This window comes from Dromiciops gliroides, chromosome 5 (assembly GCF_019393635.1).
Source record: "Dromiciops gliroides isolate mDroGli1 chromosome 5, mDroGli1.pri, whole genome shotgun sequence".
Lineage (NCBI taxonomy): Eukaryota > Metazoa > Chordata > Mammalia > Microbiotheria > Microbiotheriidae > Dromiciops > Dromiciops gliroides.
In genome coordinates, this window is record NC_057865.1 from 283896434 (window position 1) to 283909006 (window position 12573).

The 12573-nt window shown below is 42.6% G+C and overlaps 1 protein-coding gene across 2 annotated transcripts in view; it reads left to right on the forward strand.

The window, feature by feature from the left end:
• BTBD11 (BTB domain containing 11) overlaps window positions 1-12573 on the forward strand; it is a 306362-nt gene that overhangs the window by 190705 nt on the left and 103084 nt on the right. The gene's annotated exons all lie outside the window — the stretch shown is intronic.

Sequence of the window (12573 nt, forward strand, 5' to 3'; positions counted from 1 at the left end):
CCCAGTCCTGAAATACCAGAAGCGCCTTCTACACGCTGGCCTCTTAAGTGAAGGCCCTCCAGAATCTACAGCTTGCACATGTGGAACAGCTCGTTAACTTTGTGCATGAGGAAATGGGGGAAGAGTTGGGAATCTTGCATGTGGCTGTAGGATTTTCAAATCCAACCTCCCGGCTCCTGGGCAGGCTTGGATGGCTGTTTGCAGAGTGCTTTACAGATAGCATCCTACCTGATCCCCTGTAAGGTAGCAATTCTTATCCTGATTTTACAGATAAGGAAACTAAGGCAGACAGTGAGAAAGTACTGCATTTGTAATCAGAGGTTGATGTTCACTGATTTCAGTCATATCTGACTCTTTTGACCCCGTTTGGGGTTTTCTTGGCAGAGATACTGCATTGGTTTGCCATTTTTTCATCCGGCTCATTTTACAGATGAGGAAACAGGCAAACAGGGTTCTGTGACTTGCCCAGGGTCACACAGCTAGTAAGTGTCTGAGGTTAGATTTGAACTCAGGAAGATGAGTCTACCTGACTCCAGGCCCAGCGCGCTGCACTATGACGCCCCCTAGCTGTCTTGGCCATCATTGTAATTTTATTTGTTTGTTATTTATTTTGGTGGGGCAATGGGGGTTAAGTGACTTGCCCAGGGTCACACAGCTAGTAAGTGTCAAGTCCCCTAGCTGGCTTGGATTCAAATCCCATCTCTGTTATTTGTGGCCTGTGTGTGCTTGGGCAAATCCCTTAGCTTTCTTCTGTAAAGTGAAGGGCTTAGATTAAGTGACCTGTAAGACTCCCTATGGCTCTAGATCTTTGATTTTACAATCCCAGAAACTCAAGTTTCCTCATCTGTAAAATGAGGGGGTTGGATTGGATTCTCCCTTCCAGCTCTAAATCTAGGATTCTCTGAATGAACAAGGCAGCTAGGTGGCGCCATAGTGGATAGAGCGCTGGTCCTGGAGTCAGGAGGACCTGAGTTCAAATCCAGCCTCAGACACTTACTGGCTGTGTGAGCCTTGACAAGTCACTTAACCATGCTTGCCTCAGTTTCCTTATCTGTAAAATGAGCTGGAAGAGGAAATGGCAAACCATTCCAGTATCCTTGTCAAGGAAACCCTAAATGGGGTGACGGAGAGTCAGACATGACTGAAACGACTGAACGACACAAAAATGAATGAACAAAACCTAGGGTTATAAGATCATAGACCTAGAGATGGAAGCCATTAAGTCTAACCCTCTCATTTTGCAGATGGGAAAACAGCCTACAGAGATCAAGAGACTTGTCTAAGGTCACACACCAAGTGAGGAAGCCAGAATTCATTCCCATGATCTCTGAGTCCAACAGCTACATGGGCATAATGCAGACCTGAGGGGCTTGCAGATAAAAGTATTTGGACTTCCTTTTGCTCTGGATCTCAGCCCCATAATAGTTAATTTTCTTATTTACATTATTGATTTCAAAACCATACTGCCATCAAATAGCCCCCAGGCATCTTGTACAACATAATAATGCAGTCATAACAATAGAGCTACCATCTGTGCCTGTCTGCCTCAGAGGAGCTTGAGCTGCCCCTCCCCAACCTGGAGTTTAATTAGCACCCTCTCTCCCAAGCTGCCTGGGTAGGCAAGCCTGCTGATTCCTGCTATGTCCTACCTTGGGGCTGTGTGTGTAGCTTCTTGAGTCCATTCAAATCAGTTCCACCCCACAAGAAATTATGAAATGCCCACTATATGCGAGGCACTAGGCATACAAACAGAAAACTCAGAATATTCTTTGCCCTCAAGGCATTTAAATTCTGCTCTCTGCCCAGTACCTCATAGCAAGTGGAAAAACACTGGTTCTACAATCAGTCAGTCAGTCAACAAACATTTATTAAGTGCTTACTATGGGTCCTGGCACTGTGATATTTGCTGTGGATTCAAAGAAAGGCAATAACAGATCCTGCCCTCAGGCAGCTCACATTCTAATGGAATTGATCATTGTAAAAACTCCATACATACAATACATATAGAACAGATGGCTCAGTTCAAATTTCCCCTTAATTCTTACTACCTGTGTGTCTTTGGGTAAGGCATTCACCTTCTTGGGCCTCAGTTTCTTCATCTGTAAAATGAGGGGGTTGGACTCAATGGTCTCTAACATCCTGTCTAGTTCTACCTGAAATACTATGTCTCTCTTGATATCAGAGATATACTGTGGTATCAGAGCAAAAATACTTGAGGATCAGGAAAATCTCAGGTTCGAATCCTTCCTCTCACATGAGTTTCCTGGACGCAGAGAAACCAAAGAAGAGGGCTCCTTGGTGGGGTCCCCAGTTCCCAACTGGTAGGCAGTGAAAAGAACAAGGGACTTGGAGTAAGAAGACCTGGGTTAGAATCTGGGTTCTAACACTTTCTTATATTTGAAATTTCTACCTCATAGAGTGTTTGTTGGGAAACCACAATGGAAGTAGGAACTTTCACTGGCCCAGGGCAAGTAGGTTAAGTAAATTGGCAGTGGGAGAAAAGGCTGTCCTCTTGGGAGGCTCCAAGAGCCCCTAGCTCGACTGGTTTCCGGAAAGATGGTAGGATTAGTATAGTAAAGGTCTTCTCCTCTGTCTATATGAGGAAGTTCATGTACCTGGACAAAGAGAAGAGAGTTAAACTGGATGGCTTGCTCCTCTCTGGGCCTCTTTCCCTGATTTGGTAACTTAGACTGTGCTAATCAGGTTGGGGTTACACCTCTCATTTCTGTGTGGGCCAATTTGTTGGCTCAGACCCATCCAATCAACAAGGATACATTTAGCCCTGAGACCATGCCATTCACTGTAGAATATTTTTTTAAAAATAAGTGTGGCATATGGTATAGGGGAAAAGGTGCTGGCTTTGGGGTCAGTATCATGGAAATTAATCTGCATTCTGCCCTTTACCACCTTTGTGACCTTGGGTAAGTCCTTTAACCTCTGTGGGCTTCATTTTCCTCCTCTTTAAAGTGAGGGCATTAGACTCTGATGTCCCTAGCACTACCAGCCTGAGAGAGCCTATGGCCCAGTTGAATATATAACTGACCCAGGTCCTTGAAGGCAGGGGCTGTTTTTTGACTCTTTTTTTATCCCCAGTGTTTTGTACAATTCCTGGCACATAGTGTGTGTTTAATACATGCTTATTCTTTTATCTCAAAACCAGGAAAGCTTAAGTTCAAGTCTAACCTTTGCCAACTCCTGCCTGTGTGACCCTGGACAAGTCCACTAACCCCTCAGTACCCCCAGGCTGATCTAACACCATAAGTTCCAGAGAAGGTGCTGACCTCCATTGGTAGAAAGGAATTTCCTCAAAGCCTTGGAATTCCCCATACCAGTGACTAAGGGCATTATTTCCTTATCAACTGGTGTTATCAAATGATGATGTACAGCACATTATGTTTAAATAGCATTCTGCATATCAACCCATCAGTCACTAAATGAAGTTCTTAGGGAGATACCTCAGACATTATCTAGTCTAACCTCTTTTGACTGGAAGGGAAACTGAGTCCAAGACAGATTAAAGTAGCCTGCATAATGTCACACAGGCAATTAGTGGCAGAATAAGGCTTTGGACATAGGTCCTCAGGGATCTTTCCGATGTACCACCCTCACTGCCCCATTTCAACCCCATAACAACCCTCGGAGGGAAGTACATCAAGAATTATAACCAAATGCATTTTACAGATGAGAAGGATGAGGCTCAGAGAGATTAATTCATTCTGCCTTGTGTCATGGGACTGGGAAACTTCAGAGTAGAGAGCATAGAACTCAGGCTGTGCAAAGTCCAGTCCAGTGCTCTCTCCACCAAGGTAGTCTGCCATTGTCTCTTTTAGGCTAGGTGGCATTTCACACTTTCTAGCAGCCTTGCATCAGAGCCTGGCCTTAGGGAAGTTACTGGATGCAGGAAGCTCTCTCTTTGTCTTCACCATATCCTAGTTATTTTGGTGGTTTGGCAAGGACCTGCCTAACTTTCTTTCTCCTTGAATGTAGATCATTCTGAAAAAATGTGGTATGGGGAGTGATTAGCATAATTAGGACCTGGCATGTCTCCCCCAAATGAATGAACTGGTTGGGCCAGTCCCAAGTCTGTTTTCCATCCCAGTACCTTTTAAAATAAAGAGCCATGTGATCTGGTCCTGAGCCAATTATCTAAACCAAACCAGAAGGAGAAAATTTCTCCACTGTCCTAAACATTTCCCATTTTGTTGTTCCTCTTAACACTATATTACCACTGAAACGAAGCTTTCTGCTCTTATGTCCATTTGTAAGTATTCCAATCAGATTTTTTGGTAGGTTTTTTGTTGGTTGTTTTTGTGGTATGGGTGGATCCCAACCTATGAATTTAATTAGTATAGAACAGGTCCTTGTGCAAACTTCCTCTACCAACGGAGGTTGGCAACTCATCTGCAAATTATACTACTCTTAGAGAGTAGCCTGACACCTTGAGAAGTTAAAGGAACTGCTCAGCATGGCAAGGTGAATGAAGCCCTAGAACTGGAATCAGGAAGACCCAGGTTCAAATCCAACTTTTGTTGCTTATTGGCTGTGTGACCAAGAGCAAATCACTTAATCTTCTCTGTTCCTCACTTTCCTCATCTTTGAAAGTGTGTAATGGGGGGAGGTGGGACACATGGTGGTTTGGACTAGATGACTCTAAATCAATATGTCAGAAGGAGGACTTGAACCCAAGACTAGCTCTGTATCCACTAGGCCTGGTGGCCTTCTCATCAATAGGTCTATCAGTTTTTACTAGCATTCTGCCTTTGAGTAAATCAAACAAGTGTTTATTAAACCCCTCCTATGTGACAGACACTATTTGCTAGCCCCTGGGAATACAACTGACATTGGAGTCAGGAGACCTGGGATCAGATCCTACTTCTGACAGTCATTACTCAGGTGACCCTGGGCAGATCACTTAAATTCCCTGGCTCTTGGTTTCCTCATCAGTAGAATGAAGGGGTTAAACTAAATCAATGACCTCTGAACTCCCTCCTAGATCCTATGACTATATATTTTCCCCTGAGGCCCCTTCCAGCCTTGGATGTATGATCCTGTGGCCACTTTTGAACCTTTTTCTTTTTAGCAGAGCTAGAGTGAGACTGGAGTCCTGGAACAGGGAAGAGGCCATTAATTGCTGCCTTGAAACAAGCACATGGGAATCATATGTAGAAATTGTCAAGGGACCCAAAGATGGAAGCCTCTTGGCAGATAGCAACAGTTGGGGCATTGGTGGACACCTGCTTGGCAGAAACAGTAGCTAAGGGACACATATTCTCAAACGCAAATCAGGTGAGGAGAGGAGAACCAGGTGGTTTGAGTAGTGAGAATTCCTGAGACTCAGTTTCTGGAAGTGTGATGAAAGTGCTGTATTGTGCCGCTGGAGAGCTCCGTGCTGTGACCATCAATTTATATTGGCTAAACCTCTGGGTAAAATTATAATTAGTATCGGTGTCATGTCTGTTGTCCATTTCCCATTTTAATATCTTGGTTAAACAATTAGGGTTAAGTCATTTCAGTTACATGTCATATTTTATTCTTTTTTCTTGTTTTGCTTTGTTTTTTAATACTAATTCTGGTTTAGGCCGAGATGATTCTCCAGACAGCTGACTCAGAGGCAACTACTACATAACTAATGAGGAGTGAACTTGTTGCTAGGATAATATGGATGTGTTGGCACCAAATTGAGAGGGGCTTAGAGGAAATGAGAGAGGGAGGAAGGGAGGGGGAAAGGAAAGAAGGAAGAAAGGAAGGAAGGAAAGAAGGAAATAAGCATTTCTTTTTTTAAATTTTTTTTTAATTTAATTTTTTTTTTTGGAAATAAGCATTTCTTAACTTCCTTCTGTGTGTCAGGTTCTGTGCTAAGTAGCCACTTTTACAAATATTCTCTCATTTGATCCTCACAACAACCCTGTGGAGGTAGGTGCTATTATTAATCCCCATTTACCAGAAGACAAACTGAGGCAGACTGAGTAGGCAGGACTAGATGGTCTTTGAGGCCCCTTCTCCTGAGCTCCAAATCTCAGATCCTCTGGTCTGAAGTCTGTAGACAAAAAGACTTATGCAGAAGGCTGAAGGCAAGGGCCAGACTTGACCCATTGGGCTCAGAGGGCAGAACCAGGAAGAGATGGCCCCAGGGGGCAGAGAGGCACATTTTGGTTTGAGATAAGTGAGAGGGAGCTATTCAGAAGTGGACCGGGCTGCCTGGGGGAGAAGTCAGTGGATTCTCCCTCACTGGATATTTTTTAAAGCAAAAGTCGAGCGACCATTGATTTGTCAGAAAGAATTCTTGTTCCAGCAAGGGCCAGCCTAGACAGTCAGTTGCTGAAGTGCCTCTTGGCCCTGTAATTCTCTGACCCAAGCGCCCCCTTTGTTAATCAATACCAGTTCAGCAGGCTCACTGGGCACAGCATGGCCTGAAGTTAAACAGGAACTAGATTTATTATAGAAACCAAGCCCCAGGATGGTTAGGATTCACAAGTTTAAAAAAACTCACCAGCTTAGCAACACGGGGCTTCTGGTATGAGGAATGGGACCAGCAAGACAGGGCGGTGAATGAAGCTTTGGAGAGTCCGAACCCATTTTGGGGCTGAGCAAATAGAGGCATTCTGAAAGGAACCAGTTCATTTTGTCACACAGGTGGGCAGGGAAAGCTCTTAGATGGCCCCTAAGCCTATGATCTCCCCCGTTCCCCAGAAGACTAGCGACTCCCTTAGCTAGAGAAGTATGCGAGGATTAATATTCCAGAAGCATCAGACTTCTCTTGACATTAAAATATGATGATGTGTATGACATCTTATTGACCCCGTTGATTTTCCTATAAAGATGTCTCAAGAAATGACTTCTTACGTACCAGATACAGTCTTCAAAAAAAAAAGCTTAGACATGGTCCTTGGATAATAGATCAACTGCAGGTCTCCCATACCCAAGAGATCTGTCATTCAGGGCTTTCTTGAATGGTCATATTTTTTACACAAAGATTCTGGAGCGTCTGTTTTTGCAATTTCTAAGTTGGTTCTACTTACCAACCATTTATTAAGCAACCACCATGTGGGAGACATTGGGCTGGTTGATGAGGAGGTTGCCAACATCCTTCATTCATCTAGGTCCCCAACCCTGGAATCACATCTGGACTCTTCCCTCTTCCTCAATAGTCGAGGGAGACAGTGAGATGGTTCAGTGGACAGAGCGCCAGGCCTGGGTTTAGAAACCTGGCCTTAGATACTTCCTAGCTGCATGACCCATCGATTTGTTTCTTAGCCTCTGTCTGCCTTAGTTTCCTAAACTGTAAAATGGGGGTAATAATAGCAGCCACCTCCCAGGGTGGTTGTAAGGATGAGATGAGATAATATTTGTAAAGTGCTTGGCACATCACTAGGCATGCAGTAGGCACTTATTAAGTGCTTATTTCCTCCCCTCCCACATGAGATTGGTGGCCAGATCTTAATTCTACCTTCATATCTTTCAAACACATCTGATTCTCCCCATTTATAAAGCCTCTACCCTGACCCAGGCTCCAATCAACTCTCACTTGGCACGTGGCAGTAGAGCTTCTAATTAATTGGTCTCCCTGCCCCAGCTTCTCCCTTTTCCCCCTCCTCTAGTCCATCCAAGTGACATTCATAAAACAAAGATCAGACCGTGGCACTTCCCTACTTTAAGAAGAACCTGCTGTGGCTCTCTAATACCCCTAGGTTAAAATGCAAAATCATCCTCCTGGTGTTTCAAGCCCTCTGCTACAGTCTGGCTCCCATCAGCCCTCTCAGAATCCTCTTGTATTTCTCTCAGTTCCAGTCAGACTGTCCTGTGAGGTTTTTCCTTGCACATCATGTTCTGTTTCTCATCTCTGTTCTCTGGCACAACTCCCTCCTCTCCAAATCTCCAGCCTCTTTCAAAACATAGCTCATGGGACACTGCCCACATCTTGGGATGCCCATATTATTGGGTGAAATTACTTTATGTATGCCTTGTACTTATTTAATCATTCTATCTATCAGGAAGCCCTTAGCATAGCAGGTGTCACATAGTAGGAGCTTATTCAGTGTTAGTTGACTGACTGACAGTAAGTGTTAATTATATACCTACTATGTTCTATGTACATATTTTATCTCCCTGCCTGCCCACCCCCCAATGAAAGGTAAGCTCACTAAGGGAAAGGACTGTTTCATTCTTTGTCTGATAATTCCTTGCACATAGTGAGCACTTACAAATATTGACTGACTCTCTTGGTATCAAAGATTTAGATTTGAAAGGACACTCACAGGTCATCTTCACTTTACAGATGAAGAAACCAAGGCTAAGGGAAGTTAAATGACTTAGGATCATGGTCATAGAACTGGTAAGCACCTCAGAGCTCATCAAGCCCAGCCTTTTCATTTTACAAATGGGGAAACTGAGACCCAGCAAAGTTAAGTGACTTGCCTCTGAGGTTGTACCTCAGAGATACCAAAATAAAAAAATATATTTAATAAGGACCTTGGACTTTGAATTTAATAAGCACATGGGATTTCAGGAGAATTTCTAGCTCAGTACAAACACCCAAATCCATAAAAAATGACTTTCATAAATTGAGGCTATAAATTCTTAACAATAACCCCAAAGACACAGACACACCAGGTACTGCTGCAGAGAGGATGCATCCAGATTGCAAATCTGTTTCGGGAGGCATCGTCTTATAGTGGAAGGAGCAGTGGGGTCAGGAGGGATGGGTTTGAACATCCAGTTCTGCCACCTAAGTGACCTTGGCCAAGTCTGTGGGCCTCGGTTTTCTCATCTGTAAAATGGATACGGGGGGGGGGGGGGTTGGACTGAATGACTTGAAAGGTCACCTTCCAGTCCTCAAATTCTACAGGCCTGTTATCCTATAATAAGCACAAGATGATTTAAGGAGGGAGAAAGCCCTAATAGTCAGGAGCATCTGAGCTTGGCACCAGATAGGGAATCTCAGCCTAGTTTTAGATTAGATTATGAGCCCCTTGAGCCTGACACACAGTCGGTGCTTAATAAATGTTTATTGATTGACTGAGATTTGAAGAAAGATAAGGATCTGGTGAGTTGGAAATGAGGAAGGGGGATATATTATGCATGGGAGATGGCTTATGGAGATTACAGAGGCAAGAGATTAAAAAATAGTAATATTATGACATCTATAGAATAATCATCCCCGAGGTCTATACCACATAAACCAGATCGAGAGATTTGAACCAACTTGTTGAACATCTGGTCCTTCAAGACTCATAGACTCTGGAGACAGAAGGGACATTAGAGCCTAACTCTCTCATTTTATAGATTCATATACAGAAGCCTAGAGATTAGGTAAATCACTTGCTAGTCAGCTCATAAGTAGTTAGTGAACAAGCACTTATTAAGCACCTACTATGTGTGGGGCACTGGGCTAAGTAGTAGCAATACTGAAACTCCAAACTCCAGTCTTCCAAGTTCAGAACTGTTTGAATCATGCTAGGGTTCTGAAGGTCAAATGAACTGCTGCCTAGAAAGTGCTTTATCACCCACAGGGAGTTGATGGGTATGTGTTTTATTACGGGGACCAGACTGCCCCCAGTTCTTAAGTTTCAACTGCCCCCAAAGGATTGTTCTGTCTTAATAAAGACCCTCCCTCTCAGGACTCTAGGCATTGTCTCTGGCTGTACTCCATGCATGCGATATTCTCCCTCCTCCTCTCTGCCTCCAGGCTGCCCAGGATTCCTTCAGGTGGCAGCTATAAGCCTCCCTTCTACAGGAAGCCTTCCCTTTGTTAATTACCTCCAGGGGATGCCATCTGTATCCCTTTTGTACATAGTTGTTTGCATATTGTCTTCCCCATTAGGCTGTAAGCCCCTTGAGAGCAGGGACTGTCATGTGCCTTTCTTTGTCTTCCCAGTGTTTAGTACAGTTGCCGGCACATAGTAGGTATTTAATAAATGATCACTGATTGACTATTTCTTCCTTGGGTATGTCAGTGGATCTGTAATCTCATTCATATGGCTACTCCCCGTAGTGGTTCAACTCTTATTCATGCCATGCCTGAGCAACTCTGGTCTATATTCATTGGTGTTCTTAGTGTGGTGCTTTAAATGAAAATATGCATGAATTTCCATGTCATGTATTTGTCAGGGGGAAGCTAGCTCAACTAACCCATTGGGACATTGGGGTACTGTCATCTGTAATCAAGATGGTGGTGGGAAAAGGGGACGGTGGTGAAGTATTGGACTCAGACAAAAGATTAGGTTTTACAAAGGCATTTGAAATAGAACCTTAACAGCAGAGGAAAATGATAAATGTTGTGGGGAGGGGCATGTGGGGAAAATGAGACATTAATTAATTTGGAACTATGGCCAAAGGGCTATAAAACAATGCATACTCTTTGACCTAGTAATACCACTAAAAGGTCGGTATCTAAAAAGTAATAAAAATCAAAAAGTTAAAGGACCTATATGTACAAAAGTACTTATGACTTCTCTTTTCTGGTGCAAAGAATTTGAAATTGAGGAGATGCCCATCAATTGGGGAATGGCTGAATAAATTTTAGGATAAGATTATGATTGAACACTGTTGTGCTATAAGAAATGATACTCTCAGAAAAACCTAGAAAGACTTACATGAGCTGATGCAAAGTGAAATGTGCTGTATACAAAGTAACAGCAATATTGTAAGATGATCTGCTGTGAATGACTTAGCTATTCTCAGCAACACAGTGATCCAAGACAACTCTGAAGGACTTATGAAAAATGTGATCCATCTCCAGGGAAAGAGCTGACGGTATCTGAATACAGATTGAAGCATATTTTTCTTTTAGTTTCTTTTTTCTTAAGTTTTTTTTTTTGGTCTGTTTTCTTTCACTACCAAATACAGAAATGTTCTGCATGACTACACATGTATAACATTGAATTGCTTGCGTTCTTGAGGGGGGAGGTGGGGAGGGAGGGAGGAAGAGAATTCGAAACACAAAGTTTTTTAAAATGGACATTGAAATTTGTTTTTTACATGTAACTGGGGAAACAATAAAATTCTAAATAAATGAAGAAAGAAACAGAACCTTAGTGACATGTGTTCAATAATATTCTTCTTTGCTGTTGCCAATGGGACGAGATGAGGAACTGCCAGCCCCAGAAAGAGAATCTTTTGTTGAATGGCTGATTGACCTGCACCATCAAAACAGATTTAGGATTTAGAGCATCTTCACCAGGAATTAAACAAGGAGAACAAATGTCCCACTTGGTCCACTCAGATGTATGGGGGAATAGTAAGGTCTTTTCCTAGTGGATGATTTTAGATGGCAGTCACCATCCAATGGGAAAATGAGGAGAGCAGAGCCCACAGGCATCTCAGTAGGGACATCTGTGAGTGGTTTGAAGCATGCTTAGGACCAGGGAGTGACTCTGGTGTGAAGTTATTCAAGAATATGTGTTCGCATGTAGGCATGGTTATTGAAATCAAGAAGTGACCAACTGGGGGAACTTAACTTATGTGTGGTACACACCAGTCCTAGAGTCAGGAAGACCTGAGTTTCAAATCTAGCCTTAGACACTAGCTACTTGTGTGGCCCTGTACAAGTCACTGAACCTTGTTTGCCTTGATTTCCTCATCTGTAAAATAAGTTGGAGGGGGAAATGGCAAACCACTCCAGGATCTCTACCATGAAAACCCCCAAATGGGGTCACAAATTGTCAAACACGACTGAACAACAACAAAAATGTATGGGTGTATTAAACCTGTGTGTGTGTGTGTACTTATGTATATATACATATGTGCACATTATGTATATATGTATATTATATGTTCATAAATATATATAGTTGTTAAGTCATATCTGACTCTTTGTGACCTCATTAGGTGTTTTCTTGGCAGAGATACTGGAGTGATTTACCATTTCCCTCTCCAACTCATTTTACAGATGAGAGAACTGAGGCAAACAGGGTGACTTGCCCAGGATCACACAGTAGATTTGAACTCAAGAAGATGAATCTTCCTAACTCCAAGCCCAACACTCTATCCACTAGGCCACCTAGCTGCCCCATATAAATCTTTATATAGAGATATACACATACACACACATATATGGGTTTTAATTAGTGAGAATAATGAATCCTGTGAAGTGATCGCATAATTTGAATTTTCATTGTGTATTTCCATTGGGCTGAAACCAATTACCATATTTTACACATAATTATGTCTCAGATACCATGAATTCAAATAATACAAACTGCTTTGTGATGTATCATGGGAGCAAATCTGTGATTTTATTAGAATATGGAATTTCTGCTAAAGAAATTCACTCTATCAGTGTAGAGTGCTAACCTTAATTCCTGGGATGCAGAGAGATTAAGTGATAGACCCCACCTCACATGGGTAGTACACGTTATAGGCAGGATTGAATCCAGGTCTTCTTGACTCGAACAAAAAGTCAGGAATTTTTTGGTTCCAACACTGACTTGTAAAAACAACTCTGATGAGTTCAGGGATATACACATTGGATATACATAGATATATACACACATGTATGTGTATTTATATGTGCGTGTTGTTCAGTATATATAACATACATACACTGAACGTTGCTCAGTGATGCTCTAAATCTAT